Below are 25,113 nucleotides of genomic sequence, written 5' to 3' on the forward strand. Positions count from 1 at the left end.
CTGATTAATCAATGTACATTCATCTGGTACTCCATAAGGAACCCCTATGGCGTCTATGTAAGTAGGGTCAGTGTCTGTCAGCCACACTTCCCGCTTATGGCGAGGTTTCCATCTGTGAGGATAAATACCAGACATTTCAGCAACCAAAACATAAACTGTTATAGGATACACAGAAAAAGATAACAGAATTTAGTTTCAAGAGTTGCAAGTTAAAAATAGTAGCAGTATTCTCTGGGTTTAGTGGATTTCCTTTAGCCATTAGTCGTCTTGGGCAAACATTAGTGGGTGGACTTACAGTCCTCCTCTCAGTCGAAAGGGTTGTTCCATTTTCATACCCAGGGGGGCCCAAGTACTGCCAGGTATGCCACACTATAACAATGGTTATGATCACAACAACAATACATTTCACACAAATGTGAAAACCTTGGTTTACCATCTCGACCAACTGTTGTTTCTTTTTTCGTCGTCTATATGGGTTGGTGGCTTTACAGGAGGCTTCACTGACTTTCGGGTCTACCCAGACTCTAAACGTCTGAGTCCACCCTATTATCAGACTTTAGCTCACCTTCCACCTTTGAGTTTCCAGTCGAGATTACCTTTTTACAATATAAACAATATGTCAGGTGAACACAGGTGGATCTTCCAGCGAATTTGACTGCAGTAGGAGTGGCCAGCAGTGCCTGGTATGGCCCCTCCCACTTGGGTGAATACCAGTGTTATTTCTTGATGCTTCTTATCAGAACCCAATCACCTGGTTCTAAAAGCTGGTTTTCCTGCTGAGGGGCAAAAGGTTTTTCATTAGTCAAGATGTCTCTTTGTTTTACTAAAATGGCCCTCACATAGTCAGCCAGGTGTGCTTCTTTATTAGTCTCCCATTGGTTTTTAAATTGTGGTAACCTGTAAGGTCTTCCAAAAAGGGTCTCGTCCTTATTGCACTGGTAATGTTAATTTTATGCACAGTTTCACTAAATCTAGACACTGAGTCCAGTGTCCACAATACATTCCTTCAGCCTATTGTTATTTGTACCAGTCATTATGTCTACTAACCCAGCACTTTGCAGGTGGTAGGCACTGTGATTCATTAAGACAATGTCAAGTCAAGCCAAGTCAACTTTATTTATAAAGCGCTTTTAAAACAGCAGGAGCTGACCAAAAGGCTTAACAATGCAGAATAAAAAAAAACAACAAACTAAAACAAACGGTATAAAATCAAGAAGTTAAATAAAAATAAATAAGACCAATAAAAACATCAACTCACACCGAGTTAAACGCCAGGGAGAAAAAGTGAGTTTTTAACTTGGATTTAAAATCATTCAACGAACGGGCCTTCCTAATCTGCATAGGGAGTGCATTCTACAAGCTGGGGCCAGCAACGGCAATTGCTCTATCCCCCCTGAATTTCTGCCGTGTCCTTGGCACATCCAGGAGCAGCTGGTCAGCTGATCTAAGTGAGCAGGAAGGGGAATGCAGGTGTAGCAGCTCAGAGAGGTAGGGTGGAGCCAGACCATTTAAAGACTTAAAAACAAATAAAAGATTTTTTTTTTTTTTTTTTAAAACTCTAAAATGGACAGGCAGCCAGAGCTGGTGGGATATGCTCTCTCTTCCACGTTCCAGTTAACAAGCGTGCACCAAAGTTCTGCACCAGCTGGAGACGGGACAAGGATGAGTGAGGGGCACCGAAGTAAAGAGAGTTACAGTAATAAATCCGAGTCATAACAAAGGCGTGGATTACTGTCTCAAAGAACTTTCTTGATAAAAACAATTTGACTTTAGCAAGCTGCCTTAACTGAAAGAAGCTGGATCTCACCACCGAACTGATCTGCTTGTCCAAATTTAAAACCAATGTCCATCTTCACTCCTAAATTTGTCAGAGTAGATTTAACGGATTGAGTGAGAGAGCCCAGAGCTATTGGGTGTGACTCACTGTTGACACTGGGACCGAAGACAATCACCTCTGTGTTTTCGTCATTGAGGTGGAGACAATTTAAGAGCCATCCAGATTTGTAATTTCTTCAAGCACTTAATTAGAGGGCTGATGGAGTGGGCATCCTGCTTTGTTATTGTATTAATGTGAAACATAGTTCCTATCCTTTTCATAATTCGATTAACAAAATGAGACCCATTGTCACTATAAATAATAATATATATATATTTTTTTTTTTTCCAGGTATACCATACTGAAGAATTACATCTTTGCATAATGCTTTGGCTACTGTTATTGCATCAGGATGTTTTGCTGGGAACAATTCAATCCATTTAGAGAATGCATTATCATTACCAGACAGAATTTTGCGTTTTAATTCTATCAAGTCCATGTGTATAACCTGAAACGGATATTGGGGAGTTGGAAACTTCCCTCGTGTTGGTCTAAGATTTCCCTGAGCATTGTGCTTACATGCTCCTATAAAAAAAATTTTTGAATAAGAATTAAATCCAATATTTGTTTACCTGTCCCATCATTCCCCCCGTTGACCCATGGGTCACCCCATGGGTCAATATAGCTGCCCATTTAAAAAAAATTTTTTTATAAAGTAGGTTTGTTTTCTGGTCATACATATATACTATTTAGGAGTTTAGCATTATGTTTGTTCCAGAGCTCTTTTTCAGGTTCCAATCTCCATTGTTGCATTTCTTAAAGTATTTCTTTGTCAACCTCTTCATTTTTCTTTGAAAAACCATCTACATAAAGTATTACACCTTTCGTCAGTGGTTGATCTATTAGGTAATTTCTGCTCTGTGCTGTTTTTCTGCTAATTCTTGGCAATCATGCACACTTCCACCATAAGGAAGTGGCAACATTGTAGCAGGGTCCAACTGGGTGCACCATTCTATCGTGAGGTGCGGTTGGAACAGTAATGCGGCCATGCAGGATAAGTGTCCCGCAGGCGACAAAAAAAAAGTTAAGTTCATCTGTAAAAGTAATGCTAAAACTGCATGCGAAACCTTAAGGGTCATTGGGTGGAATAGTACTATTGTTGCACTTACTTCTACTGCCATTGATGCCGCAATTGGTGTCCTAACGCAATGCGGCAGTACACATGCCACACCATTTAATTTTGAAGAGAAATAAGCTACAGGTTTCATTTTGTCTCCATGTTGTTGGACTAAAACTGAGGTCAATAAATTACCTTTGCAGTCTACCATTTATACAAAAGGTTTACTGTAATCAGGTAACTCTAAGGCTGTGCTGGACACCAGAACCTGTTTAATGTTACCAAAGGCCGTGTCCGCTTCTTGTGTCCAGGTTACAGGGGAATTCATTTTTAAAATTTTGTCATACATCAACTTTTGGAGAGAAACCATTATTTCAGCATAGTTTGGTACCCAGTTCCTGCAATAATTAAACAGACCTAAAAATGACATCATTTGCTTCTTCGTTAGAGAATTTGGTGCTTGCAGAATTGCAGTTTTCCATTCTTCCATAATTGTGCGTCCTGCTGCGCTTAAATATGACAAAGATATTTTACCTGTTCCCTGCACAGCTGTAATTTATTTTTACTGACTTTGTGGCCTTCATCAGCTAAATGTTTTAACAGTGCCACTGAATTCTTCATACAAGTTTTTTTTTTCTCTGGTGATGATATCAGAACATCATCAACATAAATTATTTTTTTTACTTCCCCTGGAGGTTGGAATTTTTGCCATGCTCGCTATCATTTCGCACTAACCTTGGGGTAGTCTGGTGTAAGTGTACCTTTGGCCGTCATATGTGAACGCAAACCAGTACTGGCTGTCCTTCTGGACAGGCACAGGAAAGAATTCATTACTGATGTCTACCAGGTGGCTGCATCCGATCATAAAGAGTTTAGTAATGTATAGGGGTCAGGCACACAGGGTGCTCTTTGAATAACTGCATTGTTTACTGCTTGTAAGTCTCATACCATCCTCCAACCAGTGGAGGACGCCTGTTTTTCACTGGAAATATAGGAGTATTACATGGTGAGTCATTGCACTTTATAATTACTCCTGCAGCTATTAAATCTGAAATTACTGGTTTAATACATTCTTGTGCATCTGGTCTTAAAGGGTATTGTCGAACACATGGTCTATATTCTGTTTTTGGTCTAATCTGAACTGGTAAAGCTCCTTTAATTAACCCTACATCTGTGGGTCCTTTAGACCACAGAGTGTCAGGGAGATCCTCTAACAGATCTTCCTCCTCCTCAGTTAATGCTAATAATCATCTGGCCCAATCCTTTAGTTTTTCTTCCAAATGTACACCCATTTTAACAGAAGTTGTCCAAACAAAGCCACTCGAGTCAGTCCAGTTGAGGGACTTCCCTGGATGTGGGGTGATAGTGTTGGAATCAGTCATCAGCACTTTCCCCCATCCTAACCATATTCCCCAGATCCTGCCACTGCTGATTGTGCCCATTCAGCATGAAGACATGCCAAAGGTGATTTAAAATTCAACATGTTTTCCCCCATTTTTGCAGCTACAGCTGCACTGCATACAATTATGTAAAAGTAATTTTAGTTGCACTAACTCTAACTGAGAAATACACACGATTTCACCATTTGAGCTTTCACTGAAACTCGCGTGGCTGCAGGCTTTGCTCCTGGAATTTGTTCTTTGATAGCTGTCCTACATGCACCATCGTCATACAAAAAAATCATCACATTCCCATTTATCCTTAATTTAATTTCTGATTTCACATCTGCATAAGCCAATAAATCCTAGAACTTCATCAACACCTCATCATCTCCATCTGACTCATCATTCTGCTTTTCAGGGAGTCCTGCATTAAAAAATGCAAAGCTCCCTGTCCCCTGGCCTCGTCATGCTTTTTCCTTCTCTTCCACAGGTCCAACACCCCGAAAAGGGGTAACCATAAGCTCCTCTCTGACATCCTCACTACATCTCAAACCTCTTCTGTCATGTCCTCTCTGGAACCTCTCCTTCTTCGGCTGCCCCCACCATGATAAAACACTTCCACTCAAGTTTTCCATGTCCTGCACAAACTGATTCACTTCTGCTTTGTAAGAAATCACACCTTCTATAGCTTTCTTAACATCTTCCATTGTCCATGTCCTATACACTAAAATAGTCGGAGTTGATCATCTCCTGCCTGAGGGTTTGCAACCTGGATCATTGGAAATGATTCTGTCATTGCTGATGTGTCTTTAGGTTCAGACGGGAGAGGAGAAAGTCTCTCTCCCATTGTTTTTGACCACTGTAATTTCTGCCCTGTCTGTGATCTAGTCAACATTCCTTTTTGAGAGGATTCCCCATCATTAGGTGGGGGATCCTTTACTAACTGGGGGTAAAGAGAGCTGTTAACATCTGCTCCGTATGGAACAGGCGCTCCTCCTTCCTGCAGGCTCGTGCACGCGCCCCCTCCCTCTGCTCTCTCCTGTTCTCTGAAGCCGCATTGCCCTTTTTTTTTTTCCTTCTTTCCGCCTCTCTCAACCAAAATTCCGTAGACTCAAATCCTGCTTTCTGCATTTTCTTCTGATCTTTTCCTGTCTTTTTTTTAATCGCATCCTGTAATGCAATTATTTTCTGAGTGTTTAACCTTCCATTAAATCCATAGTCTTTTACCCATTTATCCAAATGCTCGTTTTTTGCAGGATCCAGACTTCCCACATACTTCTAATCCTTGCTCTGCAAACTTTCTTTTGGACTTTCCTTACTCTGTGCCTTTCTCATTTTTAAAAACAAAACTAAACAAAAAACACTTGTTTAGCAGTTCAAAAAACACAATCTGCAAATTCAGCGATTTGCTAAACACAACAACAACAAGAAACAAACAGCAAATACGGCGATTTGCACACAAAATCACATTAACATTCACACACTCTTTACTTTACTAATTTATAAATGCCGGCTTTTTAATTATCTTTAATTCCTACATCTGAAAGTTATGGTACTAGGATTTTGTATATCATATCTATTCATACATATATGTATTCTTTTCATTATTTTATTTAACACGGAATTTCACGGACTCCGCCGTCCAACCAAATGTTACGGGATTTCCAGGACCCCGCCGTCCTTGCCTGATAGTGTCTAGAATTCTAGAAGAAGAGAAACGGGGTAGGAGTGATTCTGAAGGGGGAGTTTGTAAACAGTGTTCTGGAGGTGAAAAGAGTCTCAGACAGGATGATGAGCTTAAAGTTAGAAATCGAAGGGGTGATGGTGAATGTAGTCAGTGGGTATGCGCCACAGGTTGGCTGTGAGTTAGAAGTGAAGGAGAGATTCTGGAGTGAGTTGGATGAGGTCATACAGAGTTTCCCCAGAGGAGAGAGAGTTGTTATTGGAGCAGACTTTAATGGGCATGTTGGTGAGGGCAATAGAGGTGATGAGGAGGTGATGGGCAGGTTTGGTGTGAAGGAAAGGAATCTGGAGGGACAGATGGTGGTGGACTTTGCGAAGAGGATGGAAATGGCTGTAGTCAACACTTACTTCCAGAAGAGAGAGGAACATAGAGTGACATACAGAAGTGGAGGTAGGAGTACTCAGGTGGACTACATCCTATGTAGACGAGGCCATTTGAGAGAGGTTATTGACTGCAAAGTGGTGGTAGGAGAGAGTGTAGCCAGACAGCACCGCATGGTGGTGTGTAAGATGACTCTGGAGGTCAGGAAGAAGAAGAGAGGGAAAACAGAAAAGAAGACCAAGTGGTGGAAGCTACAGAATGAAGAAACTTGTGAGGAATTTAGGCAGAAGTTGAGACAGGGTCTGGGTGGTCAGGATGAGCTTCCAGATGACTGGGAAACTACAGCAGAAATTATCAGGGAAACAGGTAGGAAGGTGCTAGGTGTGTCATCTGGAAAGAGGAAAGACGGTAAAGAGACTTGGTGGTGGAATGAGGAAGTACAGGAATGCGTCCAGAGGAAGAGGTTGGCTAAAAAGAAGTGGGATGTAGAAAGGACTGAGGAAGGTAGACAGGAGTACAAGGAAGCGCAGAGTAGAGTGAAGAGAGAGGTGGCAAAGGCCAAACAGAAGGCTTACGATGAACTATATGACAGGTTAGACACAAAGGAAGGAGAGAAGGACTTGTACAGACTAGCCAGACAGAGAGACAGAGATGGGAAGGACGTGCAACAGATAAGGGTGATTAAGGACAGAGATGGAAAGGTGCTAACAACTCAGGAGAGTGTACAGAAAAGATGGAAGGAGTATTTTGAGGAGCTGATGAATGTGGAAAATGACAGGGAAAGAAGGGAGGAAGAAGTGGTTGTTGTGGAGCAGGAAGTAGCAGAGATTGGAAAGGATGAGGTTAGGAAGGCTCTGAAAAGGATGAAGAGCGGAAAGGCCGTTGGTCCTGATGACGTACCTGTGGAGGTATGGAAGTGCTTAGGAGAGACAGCAGTGGAATTTCTAACAAGGTTGTTCAATAGGATTTTAGAGAGTGAGAAGATGCCTGAGGAATGGAGGAGAAGCGTTCTGGTTCCGATCTTTAAGAACAAGGGTGACACGCAGAACTGCAGCAACTATAGAGGAATAAAGTTGATGAGCCACACAATGAAGCTGTGGGAAAGAGTAGTGGAAGCCAGGCTTAGGAAGAAGGTGGAGATCTGTGAGCAGCAGTATGGTTTCATGCCCCGTAAGAGCACCACTGATGCCATTTTTGCTTTGAGAATGTTGATGGAAAAGTACAGAGAAGGTCAGAAGGAGCTGCATTGTGTGTTCGTAGATTTAGAGAAGGCGTATGACAGGGTGACGAGGGAGGAGCTGTGGTACTGTATGAGGTCGTCTGGAGTGGCAGAGAAGTATGTCAGAGTAGTTCAGGACATGTATGAGAGAAGTATGACGGTGGTGAGATGTGCTGTAGGTCAGACAGAGGAGTTCAAGGTGGAGGTGGGACTACACCAAGGATCAGCTTTGAGTCCTTTTTTGTTTGCTATGCTGATGGACAGGCTGACAGATGAGGTAAGACAGGAATCTCCCTGGACAATGATGTTTGCGGATGACATTGTAATTTGCAGTGAGAGTAGAGAGCAGGTGGAGGAACAGCTAGAGAGGTGGAGGTTAGCTCTGGAAAGAAGAGGTATGAAGGTCAGTCGTAGTAAGACAGAATACATGTGTCTGAACGAGAGGGATCAAGGTAGAAGCGTTAGGTTACAGGGGGCTGAGGTGAAGAAGGTGCAGGAGTTTAAGTACTTGGGGTCAACAGTTCAGTGTGATGGGGAGTGTGGAAAAGAGGTGAAGAGGCGAGTGCAGGCAGGTTGGAGCGGTTGGAGGAAAGTGTCAGGAGTGTTGTGTGACAGAAGAGTGCCAGCAAGACTCAAAGGAAAGGTGTACAAGACAGTGGTGAGACCAGCTCTGCTCTATGGGTTAGAGACGGTAGCAGTGAGACAGAGACAAGAGGCTGAGATGGAGGTAGCGGAGATGAAGATGTTGAGGTTCTCCTTAGGAGCGACCAGGTTAGACAGGATAAGGAACGAGTACATCAGAGGGACGGCTCATGTTGCCTGTGTTAGCGACAAAGTCAGAGAAGCCAGACTGAGATGGTTTGGACATGTTCAGAGGAGGGATAGTGGATATATTGGTAGAAGGATGTTGGAGATGGAGCTGCCTGGCAGGAGGGCAAGAGGACGGCCAAAGAGGAGATACATGGATGTCTTAACAGAGGACATGAAGTTGGCTAATGTTAGGGTAGAAGATGTCCATGATAGAGTGAGGTGGAAAAGGATGATTCGCTGTGGCGACCCCTGATGGGAAAAGCCGAAAGAGAAAGAAGTAAAGTGATAATGCTGGTGTAGATTTTGTTCTCCAAGCACCGCTACTACTGTGCGCCTCTGGCATCGCATCGCGCCAGACAAGGTCTGGTCTAATGAAAAAAAAAAAAAAAAGTATAATTAAAGATTTGTCTGCGAGCCACATGTGACCATCAAAAGAGCCATATATGGCTCGCGAGCCATAGGTTCCCGACCCCTGACCTAGACCCCTCCATGTTTTCTAAGTGGGAGAACATGATAAATCACAGGGCGATCAAATACTTATTGACCTCACTGTTTTTATTTCATGAAAAGCTTTTCCATCAGAATGAGCCGACTCTTGTTCTCTGTGCAGGATTGCTAGATAGTGTCCCAGTTTTCCAGCCCAAAAGTCACCCAAAAATCGTCAGACCCCCAAAAAAACGACCTATCCTTCTATGGCCTCGGACCATGGGGGGTGGGGGGGTGGGTGGGTCATGAATGAAAATGCAAAAGGTTTTTTTTGGCATTGGAAAAGCATAGAGCTAGCTAGCATGCTAGCACAGGAGAACATTGTTTACATTGAATGGTGATAGTTTTTCATGCAACGCCTTACTTTTTAACATCTTTTTTCAGTAGCAGTTACTGGTGGAGCTCCTCATCTGACTGTGCTGGCGTCCTCCGTTTGATCGATTAATATAGCAAAAGATTTGAAAAATGTGAAAACTTCACCGTTTGAAACTGGTATGTTGACGTAAGACTGAGTCATTCGGTAGCCAATGAGATTCTGGATGTCGGGGATGTCCCCTCCCCTTGACTGATGTGTCGCTGTTTTAGAAGCAAAACCGCAAAAAATAAAAGCGCAACTCAAAAAGACGATTTCAAAAATAAAACTGCAACTCAAAAACAGGAATTTAGAATTATGAGAAAAACAAATCAGCAACTGAAAGATATAATTGTGCTTTGGGTTATAGCTTTTGTTTGCAAATTATAGCTTTTGGTTCTCAATTTATGCATTTTGATTCTCAGATTTGGGGTTTTGATGCGCGGTTTTACAGTTTTGATGCACAATTCCTTAGGTGCTGAATTGACACCATAAATTTCAGTTAGAAATGTCTAACTTGAAAATTATAATGAATTAACAGAAATGCTTTTTCATTTTCACAATTAGGGCTGGGCTGACTTGAAAACATTTAAAGATGACATCACGGCTCAAATGAGTGACAAATTATCCAAATTCAGGGAGGACATCAATCAGAAATTTTCCAAAATATCAACAGAGATGAACGAACAACAAGAAAAGATCAACGCAGCTGCAGCGCGGACGGAAGAGATGGAAGCGTGGAGCCGTGAAGCTAATAGTGCGCTGTGTGAATTAATGAAAGATCAGAAAAAGATGAAGGAAAAGTTGGATGACCTGGAATCGAGATCAAAACGGAATAACCTGCGAATCTACAGTGTCAAAGAGGAGGCGGAGGCGACGGAAAACTCGATGGCTGCTTTTATTGACAAATGGCTCCAAGATGAGTTTTCACTAAACATGGATCTCCAGATTCAGAGAGCTCATCGAGATTTAGCTCCAAAGCCAAAGGCAAGTCATCCTCCATGGTCCATTGTAATATGCTTTCAACAATTCACCGTAAAAGACTTGATACTCAAAAAAGCGTGGGACAAAAAGATTGTCATGTACGGAGAGAAAAGGGTCTTTTTCGATCAAGACTACGCGGAGAGCATTCTGCAACAACGCAAAGCATACATAAACATCAAAAAGGTGTTAAAGATAGAAGGAATCTGCTTCCAAACTCCCTCCAATAAAATGCGCGTGCACTGGCCGGGCGGAGTTGTAACATACGCGGATGCAGACGACGCGACCAACGATCTGAGGAAGAGAGGATACGAGGTGGAAAACCCGGTGGGACACACCAAGGAGTTTGCTCAGGCGGAGAAACTACTGTCAACTGGAGTCGCTATGTGGACACCGAGCAGGAACTACAGTCAGAAAATTGAGAGCTGCCACAGGGAAACCAACACAAGAGGCCTGTGGCAGGGGATCAAATCCATCACCAACTACAAGACAAACACCAGCAGATCAGAGTTCCAGAGTAACATCCTACCAGACAGCCTTAACAGCTTCTACGCAAGGTTCGACCAGAACAACAAAGAGGTCCCCCAAAAGACCTCCTGGGCCCCAGAAGAGGCTGCGCTGCAGGTGACTCACACACAGGTCCTCAGGGCCCTGAAGCAGGTGAACCCACACAAGGCGACGGGACCGGACCACGTTTCACCAAGGGTTCTGAAAGCCTGTGCGGAGCAGCTAGCAGAGGTGTACAGACATCTTCAACCTCTCGCTATCGCAGGAAACAGTGCCCCGTATCTTCAAGTCCTCTGTGATCGTGCCGGTCCCGAAGAAAACACACGTCGCAGCGATGAACGACCTTAGACCCGTGGCTCTCACCTCTGCAGCAATGAAATGTCTGGAAAAGCTGGTTCTGTCCCACATCAACTCCGTGGTCGACGAATCAGTAGACCCCCACCAGTTTGCCTACCGCCCCAACAGATCAGCAGAAGATGCGGTGGTACTGGCACTTCACTCCACCCTGCAACATCTGGACACCAAGAACACGTACGCCCGGATTCTGTTCCTGGACTACAGCTCTGCCTTCAACACCATCAGGCCCCTGAAGCTGACTGATAAACTTGTAGATCTGGGAATACCAACACCCACCAGAAACTGGATTCTTGACTTTCTCACTGACCGACCACAGGTGGTGAGGATGGGAAAGAAGGTTTCTGCTGAGCTGACAGTCAGCACCGGTACACCACAGGGGTGCTGCCTCAGTCCAAAGCTCTTCTCACTTTACACCTACGACTGCACCTCCCCCGACTCAAACAACATCATCATTAAGTATGCAGACGACACAACCGTCCTCGGCCTCATCAGAGGAGGGGACGAGTCTGCATACAGAGACCTGGTGCACAGGATCACCATCTACGGAGAGGACAACGACCTTGTTCTCAACGTAGAGAAAACAAGAGAAATAATCGTGGACTACAGAAGGAAAGCACCGCCACATCAATCGCTCATCATCAACGGGACTGTGGTGGAGCGGACCGACTGCCACCGGTTCCTTGGTCTGCAGATCACAAACAGCCTCAGCTGGGAAAAAAACACTGTTGCCACAGTGAAGAAAGCCCAGCAGAGGCTGTACTTCATCAGGCTGCTGAAGAAGGCCGGTCTCAAGCGCCGGACCCTCACCCAAGCCTACAGGGGGCTTGTGGAAAGCATCCTCACAAGCGGACTAACAGCCTGGTTCAGTAACACCACCTTAAAAGAGAAGAAGATGCTGCAGAGGGTCATTAATACAGCTGGAAAAATTATAGGTTGCAACCTACCATCCATGGACACCAACATATGAACAGCGCTGCAGGAGGAGAGTGACTAAGATCATCAGAGACAGACATCACCCTGCTCATGGACTGATCCAATGTGTGGAATCAGGCCACAACCTCAGACGTTGCAGGCCTGAAAGCATCCACGCACACACCACACGCTTCCACGACAGCTTCTTCCCAACAGCAATCAGAATGCTGGCAAAGGACATCAGAGAGAGAAGACTGGACTAAATTACTAAGTGCAATAAACAATAATATGTGCAATAATTCTATGTGCAAAAATGCTTCTGTACAGATTGGGTCTCTGCAATATTCATTATCATATTTTACTTATATTTATATTTTTTTATACACCATGTAAATTTGTCGTCTAATTTTGACTTTTTAACTTTATTCTATTTATTTTTATTTTCTTTATTATTTCTTCTTCAAATTTTTCTTTTGTCCTTTTTTAACCTACCCTGACATGAGAGACGCCAAAGAAAAATTCCGATGTACCGCATGTGCAAACGGCAATAAAACTTGAATCTTGAATCTTGAATCTTGAGCAGGAAAAAGAGACCAGGGCAAGCGGCCAGACAAGCACGCCCACAGCTCCAGGAATTTGAGCACAAGAACACAAACGAAGGATGAGTAAAAAAAAAAAAAAAATTTAAGTGAATAATTACAGTAGACATCTAAATAAGAATATGACTTGTTAATATGCCTTCCCTTGATGGGTATTAAACCCGAGAAATGTTGGATATGTGGGAATGTAAATTTGTTGTGCGGACTAGGATGGGTAAAGTAATCCAGTATGGGATGAATCTCATCAGTAGCAAAGGGCCCTCTCTTTTTGTGAGGTCTTACCCCTTAAAACAAGAAGGGAGCCGACTTAATACTACTATTAGTGTCGACTTTCCTTCATGATTGAATATTATTTTGTAAAAGACTCTATAACCATTTATGAATACTAAAAGAAATGAATACCATCTCCTGTCTCTAAATGTAAATGGTCTGGGAAACCCAGTCAAAAGGGCCCAAATTATGACTAAACTAAAGAAAGAAAAAAATCATATAAACTTCCTGCAAGAGACCCATTTGACAAATACAGAACACGAAAAATTGAAAAAGTTTGGGTTCAAGAACACTTTCTATAGCTCACACACCAATCTACGGAAACGAGGAGTAGCAATATTGATAGCAAACTGTGGCCCGTGGGTCTGTTTTTATTGGCCCACAGCAAATTTTGAAAATAATTGAATATGGCCCGCACATGGTGCTTGAGCTCAACTTTGTTGCACTTCTCAGTCTCAACACTAGATGGAGGCGGTCACAGAAAAGTGTTTCTCCACTAAACAAAATTAAGCAAAGAAGAATATTTGCCAGGAGTCACAAGAAATGGCAGCACCAAAGAAACGCAAGATAGCAAGTGAGTGTAGAAGATTTCAAACACGGTGGGAAAATGAATATTTCTTTGAGGAAATCAACGGAAAGTCTGTCTGTTTGATTTGCACTGAAGATGTTGCCATGATGAAAGATTATAATGTCCGTCGGCACTATGAGACCAAGCATCAGAGCAACTACGCTTCGTACACAGGTGCTGAACGAGCACAGAAATTCAAGCAAATGGCAGCTAGCCTGCAAGTTCAACAACAGTTTTTTCCCATCGCGGTGAGTCAACACACGCCGTCCATCCAGGCCTCCTTCACTATTTTCCTCATGTAATTAGCAGCGTTACACAAGGAGTTGCCGCCTGCCTGTCTCTCCTAATAATGGCCTTCACGTCTCCTCACAGGCTTCATTAAGATTAAAGGGCACAGGTTTAGGAAGTAAAGGAAGCTCCTATGAGCCGTCTCCCTCTGACACCTACAAGGATGCTGTTTGCAATGCCATGTTTGCATGCTTCACAGTGATAGAGTGAACCTAGAAGGTGAAGAAAATGAATTCTGAACTGTGAAAAAGTATTCCCTTTATGTAAAAAAATAACTTGCCGTTTTGTTTTAGGAATTTTTTTTGTTCATAGCTGCATATTTTAACACAGAGTGTAATTGTAAAATGAAGCTTTTTAAATTGTGTGTGTTTAGTGTTAAAATTGTCCTCGTTGGTTACCCATAAGCCCTTTTTTTTTGGTCTACTTTCTGAGAAAACAGTCGACTCTTGATAAACTACAAAATCGTGCACTCTGCATGGACTATAACCTAGACACAACCAGTAAGAATAGAAATAAGAAACCAACCTCAACATTTGTAAAAAAATATATGTGGAAATCAATGGGATTTATTGATGTGTGGAGAGATCTCCATCCTCTACAAAAAGATTAGAGCCACTACTCTGAAACTCATTCAGTCTACTCCAGGATCGATTACTTCTTCATGCAGAAAGAGCACATGAGCACAATAATGGGGTGTTATATTGGAGTAGCTGATGTATCAGACCACAATGCCATTTATTTAAAAATTAGACTTAAGGGCAGGCAAAGAAATACTTTATAAGGCTGTTCTCTCTACTACAAATCAACAGGTAGAATCAAAATTAACGGCTCCCTAACAAATAGATTCAGTCTGGGAAGGGGGACTAGACAGGGCTGTTGCCTTAGCCCTATACTCTTTGCCCTCTATATAAAATATTTTGCCCAAATGGTGAGACAAGACACGAGGATAACAGGAATAGACATCGATGGACAGGTACATATCATAGGCCTGTTCGCAGATGACGTTATGGTATATTTATTAGATCCAGTCAAATCATTTGGTAATTTGATGAAGATTTTTGATAGATTTGGTCAAAGCTCAGGATACAAAATAAATATAAATAAAACTCAGATACTCATTGTTCAGTTGCGTTGCAAACCAAGGTTTAAAGGAATGGAAGATAAAATGGGATGCAAAATCAGTTTACTTGGAGTACTTGGAGGTGAATATACCTAAAAGACCCAGCAAAACTATATCAGAATAACTATGAACGTATAAATATCAATATCAGAAAAGACATAGAAAGATGGTCCACATACACACTAGGATTAAGTGAAAGAATAAATGTTATAAAAATGAATATACTACCACGCCTCCTTTACCTCTTTCTAGCTTTACCAGTAGAAATCCCACAATCCCAATTCCAAAAATGGGATAAACTTAAATCAACATTTATATGGGAAGGAAAACGACCAAGAATACAATATCACACTTTACAACTACCCAATATAAAGGGGGGAAGAGCCTTACCTAATCTAAAAAAATACTTTAGAGCTGCCCAAATACATCGTTTAGTATACTGGTGTAATACAGTGTATTAGGCCTGCACAATATACCGCAAATTTATCGTTATCGCAAAATCCAGCTCTGCAATATGCATATCGCAAAAGACGGCAAATATCGCAATAAACCGTAAACCTTAAATGTGCTAAAACAATCTTATGTCAGCTTGAACCATTTAACGAATCAAATAAATCCCTTTATGCATTTGACCAACCGGATGGAGGCCTATTATGTTAGATGTTTGTCACCTATGTCGACGAGTGACATTTGGAGTATAATTTTTAAACTGTTGCAATGTAATGGGAATGGTTATTTGGTTATTTTGCTATTTGTTTATATACCGCACATTATATCATTATCGCAGTTTTAATCTCTAATATCGCATATCGCGAGTTTTCCTCATATCGTGCAGCCCTACAGTGTATGTTGCCCGATGGAACGATATAGAACTTTTTGCACCTAAATTCCCAATTCAAACATGTATGGGGGAAAATGGGATCCCAGCCACTGCTAAAGAGCATTTAGATCTAAATCCAAAAACATTATATACTCTTGAGAATTGGTATTATGTTATAAAACAACTAAAATTAGGTAAAGAAATCAGATTGCTGAAATGGACAGCACATGACGACAAATTTAGACCTGCAAAATTTGACCACAGATTCAAACAATGGGCTAAAAAGGGTATTACGGCCATGTGCAAAATAATAAAGAAAGGTGAAATGAGAGAATTTCAGGAACTTAAAGACACATATGGTCTAATAAATCAGGACCTATTCAAATATATGCAAATGCGAGACTACTATGAAAAGCAAATCAAAACAGAGGAACACAAAATACACCCAATAATTAAGACATTCATAGAGGCCTACAGTGAAAATATTCCCAAGGTTATATCCGTTCCATATAAGCACCTTATGGAATCAAAAATGGGGTCAACTCTATATGTCAAAGCAAAATGGGAAAAGGATTTGAGAGAAAAAAATCTCAGAGGAGATGTGGGACGATATGTGGAAAGTTCACCAAACCACTACGCAGTCACTAAAATGGCGAGAATTTGTTTGGAAAAACCAAAGATATTTTATAACACCACAAATCAAGGGCAAACTAATCAAAACTCAGCAACTGCTGGAGAACTTGCATGGATAAGGATTCAATCAGACACATATTTTTTGGGAATGTGAGAAAATAAAGCTCTTCTGGGAGTCCATCGACTTTGCTATGTGTGAAACACTCAGGTAGATACCCCGAACCTGTCTTGTGATGTATCTGAGGTACATCACAAGGGAACTGTACATAAAACGGACCAAAACCTAGTAAAAGTTCTTCTTGTGGCAGCAAATAAAGCCATAACTAAGAACTGGCAGAAGGCTGAAGCCCCAACACACAAGCAATGGAGGTATGTTGTGGAAGAAATCCAAACAATGGAGAGACTTACATACAAACTAAGAATGAAGGAAGAACAATTTCTGAAGGACTGGGAAAAATGGTATATGTACAAAACAAGAAAAGGTTGTGACATATAGTTAACTTTGTATTTAGTATCCTGGAAAGGAGAAAAGTTTCAACCTGACAAACTCTACGTACCTTCTTGTGCTGATTTTTTTTGTCTTCTGTTCAATATATACTGTTTCAATGGTTCTAATTTTGTTCATGTGTTTAAAAACAATAAAAAGATATTTACAAAAAAAGAAATATATACTTCAAAATGCTTTTTCATTTTCTACTTAAAAACTTCTTATTCTGTGTCATAATTAAAACAGAAATGCAAAGAGGGGATTGCATTTTCATTTTCGCATCAGGGCTCCAGACTAACTCTTTTCACTAGGATCACAGTGGCCCCCAACTGAAAATTTTAGGGGCACAACCAGAAAATCTAGGGGCGCATACCGTAAATCAACATGCTAACCAAATCTACTAATTTCTACTGTATTACTAATAAATACTTTAATAATAGATGCAGAAATTACAATGTGCTGTTTCAAATTCAGTGTCACATTTTTTTCTGTACTTTTGAAGATGCAACAACAGGTAAACTGACAGCACCATCGCTGTCATGACAGTACAAATAGTAAACAAAATACCATACATTCAGGATAAAAAAAGGTGCTTAGTAACAAAGTGATTACCGTAGTAACCTTTCGGTCATTTCACAGTTACAAACAATACTTAAATGTATGTAAACATTAGGGGATGGAAATTCATCTTGGTGATACCAAATAGGTGCAGCCAACATGCACAAAAAGCGTGTTTGAGATCACCCAGATGGACGCAATGCTGCGCAGATCACCTGGTGTGAGACGTATATTTTTGTTTTTGCTCCAACATCACCTGTCAATCATCACAAAAATATCACCAGAAAGGGGCGGAGCAAGGCCCCAACCTGAGCGAACACAGCTGGAAATTTAGCACTACACTGACTGAAAGCTGCCCTGATGACTACAAAACAATGCATTCTGGGACATGTGTCCTGATGGTCTTTTGTAGTTAGTGATCAATTAAAATAATTTAAAATACCCATTGATTAAAAAAGGCTACATACGTTACAAAACATTAAAATAATTATAAAAGATATAATAACACAGATAACAGATCGTACTAAGGGGGAGAGGCGTATTAAAACTAAATTGAATGTTAAGGACAAGTCCAACTTGCTGTTCTCCTTCCCCCGGGCGGGTCACTTCAACGATCTAGGCAAGGTGCTGGTTCATCCAAACACGTCTATCGTTGCATTTTCTCTACGTGTGTTAAGTTTATCTAAGACTAAATCTTGTTGTCACTTGCACGTGTTTAAAGTTAAAGCCCTGTTATCTGTCACGCATGTAGGTGTGGGACATTCATTCTCCGCAGCGACCCACCTCCTACGGGGGCGGGGAGACCTGTTTGGTCAGGGTTGATACGCCGCAGCGCCTCACCGTAACCATAACCGTAACCCTCCTCCAGGTCTGTGAGGCCCAGAGAAAAGTTCAGCACGGACTGCATATATTTATTTAGTATATAAAATTGCGAGCGAATATACACTTTCTAAAAAAGAAAGTAAGGAACTCCTTAATGTGGTCCGGGGAGGGGGCTGTCAGGTTTCCTGCCTTAAATGTTCCCTTGCTTTCAAGCCCGGTCAATGTCACGCCCCCAAGAGTCATGTACTCCACTGTGATTGTTTGCTTTGTCAGCTACAGGCACGACAAAAAAGTGTCATTCATATAAACTGGCGGGCCGCATTAACATTAAACTTTCATATTAAGGCGGGGGCCTTAAAATATCATCTTGGGGGCCGCAAATAGCCTGCGGGCCGAGAGTTTGAGACCCCGGCTGCACACTCGTGCACTGGTACACTAGCCGCAGGTCGGAAGAACGAATCAATAGTTGCCTTGCTCATAGCTCAGACGCACATATCAGGTTGTGATGATATTTGTCTCCGTTTCCTTCCCACAGATGTTTACGCACGCTCGACTATCTCTAGGCCCCTCCCCCTCCATGCATTTTAGCCACTTACAGCTGCTTTCCCTATTCTTCTCACACGCATAAGCCGCCTCACAGACAGGCATCACTCAATGACACGCGAGTGTGTGCTCGCGTCTCATGAGTACGTGTGTGTTTGTGTGCATGTGCGCTCGCGTCTCATTGATTATTTCATTGATCATTGACGTACGCCTTCCACGTTTAAGGTATAGAAAATACAGAGGGTGGGGGAGGCAAATTTACTTGTAGCACACTCTCAATTTTTGGTCCCAAAATGCCACTATTTGGTCGCAGTCTGGAGCCCTGCACATCCACCCTGCAAATAGTGTTGCAAAACTCAATTTCAGTTAGCATTTACAGGAGGGAGGCGGGGTGATGATGTCAGTGCATGTTAGCCCAACCAGCAAACGCCAAAATTTTAGCATGGTGAAATCTGCTAGAGCCGTTCATGAGGCTATAGCTGTCCTGGAACAGCACAATCGGCGGGAAGCTGCAGGGAATATCTTCTAAATGTTTTTGTTGCTGTTATGATTAATATTTAGGACCTGCTCGCTCATAATTTTTAAATCCGTGCGGCCAGTGTTTCTTTCTTGGCTGCAAGAAGGGTTAGCATTAGGCTAATCCAAAAATACTGACATTGAGTCTCTGTCCCAATATTTATGGACCTGACTTGCATTATGGGACAAGTGTGATGCATGATGGGATACATAGCATAGCCCTCAAACAAATAGCTCATTAAAATTTAACAGATTTCAATAAAAATACCTCAAAAATCAGGATTTTCGCTGGAAATAATTAAATTAAATGAAAAATAGATTCACTAAATTACTTAATAACAGGTAGTGATTGATTAATCACACAATGAATTAATCTCATGACAGTTTTTAAAAGCTACATTTTATAAATGATTTTCTTAACAGCCAGAAAAACAGAAATAAAAAGTATTTTGTTAAACAGTGAAATTGAACTTTGTGGTTCTTGTGAAACTGGATCAAATGGTTCTTTTAGTGTTAAAGGTTCCAGACTCTTGATCTCCACTGAAGCTATGAGTATGAAATGTCATTCCACAGACAAACCATCAACAAAATGATCCTGATGCTGCTGAGGTTCTAATGGAAGTGAAGCAAATCTCAGCAGAGATGCAGTTTTTCTAAACTGAAATCACTGACATTAAACGGCCTGAACATTCATGGAGCTGAACTGGACACAGAAAAACCTCCCTGTTGTGTTTCCACCCACCAATGAGGAGCAGTTTGATGAAGATGAAGCTGCACTGGAGGAAGAATCAGTCCAGAAAAAAATGGAGAACAGTTCTGACACTAAGCAGTTTTTCACTGATGTGTTCAGGTTTGAATCTTTTCTGTCTGCAGATCCATGAGCAGGATCCTGTCTTTGGGTTTTAGCTTGAAATGTAGTTTTGGAAATAGAATCTGTCTGAATGTCTGGAATTGGAGACATGGAGACATCAAAGAGGTTTAGATGGATTTTGGGTTTGACAGAGAAATCTGCTGAAAAGAAGTGAACTACAAACTTAGAACCACAGACGACAAAACAGATTGTACTTTTTTATCTGCTAACAATTTTCGCTTTGATCTGTTAAGGTTTCCTGTTTGTCGTTAGCTGGAGGGACTAACTAAGATCATATGATTTGAAGAATGTTGTCGGCTGCACTGACCAATAATGTCTTCTGTCTTTTCAACTGGAAGGGACAGAAGAGACTCTTCCAGGACACGCTGTTGATGGACTGCATGTTTGGAGAGCTTGAAGCTCAAGATAGAACCGTTGTTGAAGTGAACATACCGATAGTGTGGAGATGAAGATCAGAGTCACACTGACCTGCTGACATGTGAGAGCTGTCCACACTTTGGACATGACTTCTGTCCCTCCTCTTCCTCTGATCTCTGTTCTCATCTGTAGTTGATGTTGATTCTTCATGTTGGTTTCCTTCTTCATCCTGACTATCAGTTACGTTAAAGCTCTGCTGTTCCTCTTGAATCTGCAGAGGTTCTGGTTCCTCCTGTTCCTCTTGAATCTGCAGAGGTTCTGGTTCCTCCTGTTCCACTATGAAGTTCCTCTGCTGGTTGCAGAGATCTTCCTCTTCAGTCATCCAATGCTGGGGGAGGCCTGCAGTGACACAAACACAACAAGGATCCTTTTATACGTTTCCAGGGGGGTATTCCAGAAAGCAGGTTATGCTAGCTCCCACGGTAAGTTTGAGGCTAAGGAAGTTGATAACCTCAGCTTTCGGTTCCAGAAATGGAGGTATGTTTCAGGGTATGTCAAGTTGTCATGGCAACTCATGCTCTGAACATAACCTGGTCTGGAGCAGGTTCAGTTAAAGGTTAGTTTGTTTTCAGAGAGGTGAAGCAGCATGGCGTGTCCATTTGAAGATGATTTAGTGGATGAAGAAGCTCAGATAATACCTTTTCCACAAAGAGAGGGTGAAAAAAACACATATGGATGTTGGAAAAATAAACTTTTTTACTTTGATCTAACGTAATTATTTGCTTCAGTTAAGATAAATCATTTTTTTTGTTAGGTCACCTTAAAAATAACACGTAGTTTTCAGACATTTGTTTTACTTTCATTCAAATTAATTCAATTAAGTAGGTGTAACTTTGGTGCTGCTGTTAGATCGGCACCGCAAGGGATTGTGGGATACCATTCCCTTTGCCTATCTGGACGGATTTGGATTTAAGTGTGGGTTTTTGACCAAATGTGTTTAGTTGTTTAGCTGTTTCACTGTGTTCTGCCGTGTTTTGACGAGTTATTTTGTCCTACTTTGCTTAAGCCTTTGCACCTTGAGTGAGAGGGAGGGAGAGGATGATGAGTTTATATAGCACCCCTTCTGTTAACTTCTTTAATTACAATGACTGAAAATTCCTACATGAGGTTGTGCACTTTGAGCATATTGTTTCATTCTTTTTAATTTTTATACAAACGAGTACATTTGCCGGCTCAAACTTAGACATATCAGAGTTCAAGAATTATAATTAATTAAGATGGAAAAATTTTAATTGAATTGGAGTAATATGACATTTAGTTAGATAAATATGTAAATATGAGTTGTATAAACATATATTGAGTTTTATAGACGTAAGAAATTAGGTTGAATAAATTTAACTCAATTACTTGTTACCAATCGAAGTAATTTATTTAAGTTGGCAAATTTGGATATGTTATATATATATATGTCACAAGGAAAATGGAAATAAGATCAGAAACTCGTGTGTTTACTTTGTTCTTCTACTACAAGCAGAAACTCTTTCTTTTGCTGATGCAGCTGTATTACTTTTTTAATGGGCGTATAATTTTCATACGCCGTCATTAAAATCTCAGACTCCGTCTCGCTGAAGCCGGGTTTTTTTTCACCACGCGTTTCCATGGTGACTCGGGAAATCGGCGATCCATAGAGAATGTCTTTAAGTACGTGCCGTGCATGTGCATTAACCCAGGGTTACCAAGTCGAGCGTAATTAAGCTAACTCATATCCGGTCTTTTGGAACCGACATACCCAGAGTAAGCAATTTCAGGCGGATTTCAGCCAGAGTTCAGGCTTAAAGTCAGGGTAGTTTAAACTCCTTCTGGAATACCCCCCAGGACTTTGGTTTTTTTTTTCAAGCATCAACAAACTATGATCATTGGAGAAAATGTTTGAGGAGTCTGGAGAACCAGAAGAGACTGATTGAAATGAATATATATGCAGAGGTGGGTAGTAACGGGTTACATTTACTTAGGGCTGTGACGATAACCGCATCACCGCACTTATTTTTTTTACTTTTTGCATATGGTGCGTGTTTGGAACTATAATAAACACATTAAACGCATTCATCTTTGCTGATAATTTCCTTTTTCTCCTAGTCCTGTGTTCAGACTTTCCTTCTTTCTTTCAGATTGTTGTCTCCTTTTCTCCCACCGCGCGTGCTCTCACTGTCTGCCTCTACGCTGCACGTGACACGCGGCTCCCTTTACAGTTACACAAACAGGCGCACGCTTTCAGAAGCACACACACATTCTACAACAGAAGTTTCCGTCTCACAAGGAAATACGACAAATTTACTGCTTTCTAATTATTAATTTCCATTGTATTCATTTCCATTACAAGCTGCGTGCGTTCTTAAGTGCCCGACACGGCCGCCCACCGTGTTTGGGGGGGGGGGGGGGTATATTACTGTTCTCCTTCACTCCGTAACACCAAACATGAATGCGCGCTGTTAGATTTCCATGAATATCACTACATGTTTTGTTTGGGAACTATTTTTTGCAGCGTAACGTTACGTGTCTGTATAAACAAAGGCGGAGCCTCCTGGCCCGCGTTCTTCAGGGGTGTCAGGCTTCACGGCTACCGGAAAGGTGACAGTGTCTGCAGTCTGCTTATTACTGGGCAATACACAATATTCTGAGAAGATGTCTGTACCAGAGAGCACAGGTGAAACTCGCGTGCAGCTAAAGAGCGTCCGTTGCAGAAGAATCAACACACACCCCCAACACACGTGTGCGCACCTTCCTACTATACCTACACAAGACGCTCCGCGCTCACACACACAGTCAATCTACAACACCTATAGTTAGTTCACAAGTTAGATATGTAGTTGTTAGTTGTTACTGTTATTTGTTAATAAAGAATGGTACGATGTAATTGTATTCATTTCCGATGCGGCCGCCAGGGGATTTTTTTTTTCTTTTTCTTTGGGGGGGGGGGTTAACCGCGACACCGCGCCCCCTGGTGGTTCATCACCACGGTGATGAAAAATTCGACACCGTCACAGCTCTACATTTACTTAACCCTCCTGTTATGTTACAGGTCAAATTGACCCGTTTTAAAGTTTAGGAAATCTAGGAAAAATAGTTACAAGTATTTTTTCAGCATGAAACTTCTTCTGCTTGGCTTAATTAGCGTAATCAACATATATTATGAATTTGGTTCATCTCACATATTTGCAACCCCCCCCCCCCCCCCTGCATGACTATATCACATAGATACTGTTCGGGTCAAATTGACCCGGCAGTCAAACTGGAAGTACAAGGATGTCTTATTATTATTAGTTTTCCTTTATTTGCAGCTGTGAGACATATTTCACCCCAATCACACACATAGACACAAACACACACACACAGGTGCATAGGTATTATGACTTTTGACAGGAACCATCTATGTTTTCGTAGGAAAACTCAACCCACATTCAGTGGACACTCAACAGGGGAGGGGCAAAACATAAAAGATTCTCTGCATGGGAGTCCTTCCAACATTACACAGGCAGACCTTTAGAAAATGAGCAGCAGAAGCAGAAAGATGACAGTCCAGGAGGCTCTGGATTTCATCACTGATCATGATCAGAAGAAGACTATCTTGAGCTAAATTCTGATTCTAATGATTCTGATTTTGAACCAAATGAGGGAATTGCTATTCCTGTTCCTCCAAGCAAGACATTCATATCAAAGAATGGTGAAATACATTGTTCTTCATCCCCAAATATGCGTCAGACAAACCTGTCTGCAGAAAAACATAATAAAGACAGTGCCAGGGCCCACTAGGATGGCAGTGACTCATGTGACCATGTCAAGTCAAGTCATTTCAATTCAATTCAATTTTATTTGTATAGCCCAAATCCATAACAACAGTCGTCCTGATGGACTTCATATCGCTAAATGAAAAAGTAAAACATAAAATCAAAAGGATCATGAATAAATAGAATTAAATAGTAAAATACTAAATTGAACTAACTAAACAGACTAAATTAAATGGCCATCCCTTCCCTTAGACCAGGGGTGTCAAACTCATTTTCACCGAAGGCCACATCAGCATAGTGGCTGTCCTAAAAGGGCCAGATGTACATGTAATTCACATGTAACTAAATGTAATTCAAAATAAATGTAACTACTCCTTAATGTTAAATAACTCATTATCTATTTATTATAACATTTTAAAGTTACAATTGTAGTTGCATAAAAACAATATGTTTGCTTATTAATCTAGAATAAATTATTTTAAGTTTGATTCTGTCAGGTTAGGTTATATGGACAGTGTTTAAGTCCTAATGTATAGTTGTTCAATCCAATATTTTAAGTCCGATATCCCCTAAATATGAATAAATGCACAAAATTTTTTATTTTAAGAAATTAAAATCTTTTATGCTCTGAAGGGCCACATAAAATGACATGACCTGTGCAAAATGTGCAAAAGTAATTTGCACAAAGCACAGTGTGATGACTGGTCACTCTTGTGCTGTCTATTTGTACAGACACACACACAACTTCATATTGCAATTGCTTGTCTGTTGTATTGTGATTTTGTTTTTTTCTGGTTCACAGTGTGTGTATGTAAAACAAAATTTCAAGATTATGTTTCAATGTTATGTAAAACTTTTGTATTTTATAAGTT

General features: G+C 41.2%; 2 long non-coding RNA genes across 3 annotated transcripts in view; both read right to left on the minus strand.

The window, feature by feature from the left end:
* LOC144988207 (uncharacterized) overlaps positions 1 to 25,113 on the minus strand; it is a 211,330-nt gene that overhangs the window by 135,782 nt on the left and 50,435 nt on the right. The window lies entirely within an intron of this gene.
* Positions 1 to 25,113, minus strand: part of LOC144988232 (uncharacterized) — a 61,057-nt gene that overhangs the window by 34,444 nt on the left and 1,500 nt on the right. For both annotated transcript variants that reach the window (XR_013652077.1, XR_013652075.1), the window contains exon 2: positions 20,568 to 20,855. This is a non-coding gene — a long non-coding RNA (uncharacterized LOC144988232). The remainder of the gene's footprint in view (positions 1 to 20,567; positions 20,856 to 25,113) is intronic.

The sequence above is a fragment of the Oryzias latipes genome, chromosome 2 (genome assembly GCF_053564925.1).
Source record: "Oryzias latipes strain Hd-rR chromosome 2, Olatipes_Hd-rR_3.1".
In the NCBI taxonomy this organism is placed as follows: Eukaryota; Metazoa; Chordata; class Actinopteri; order Beloniformes; family Adrianichthyidae; genus Oryzias; species Oryzias latipes.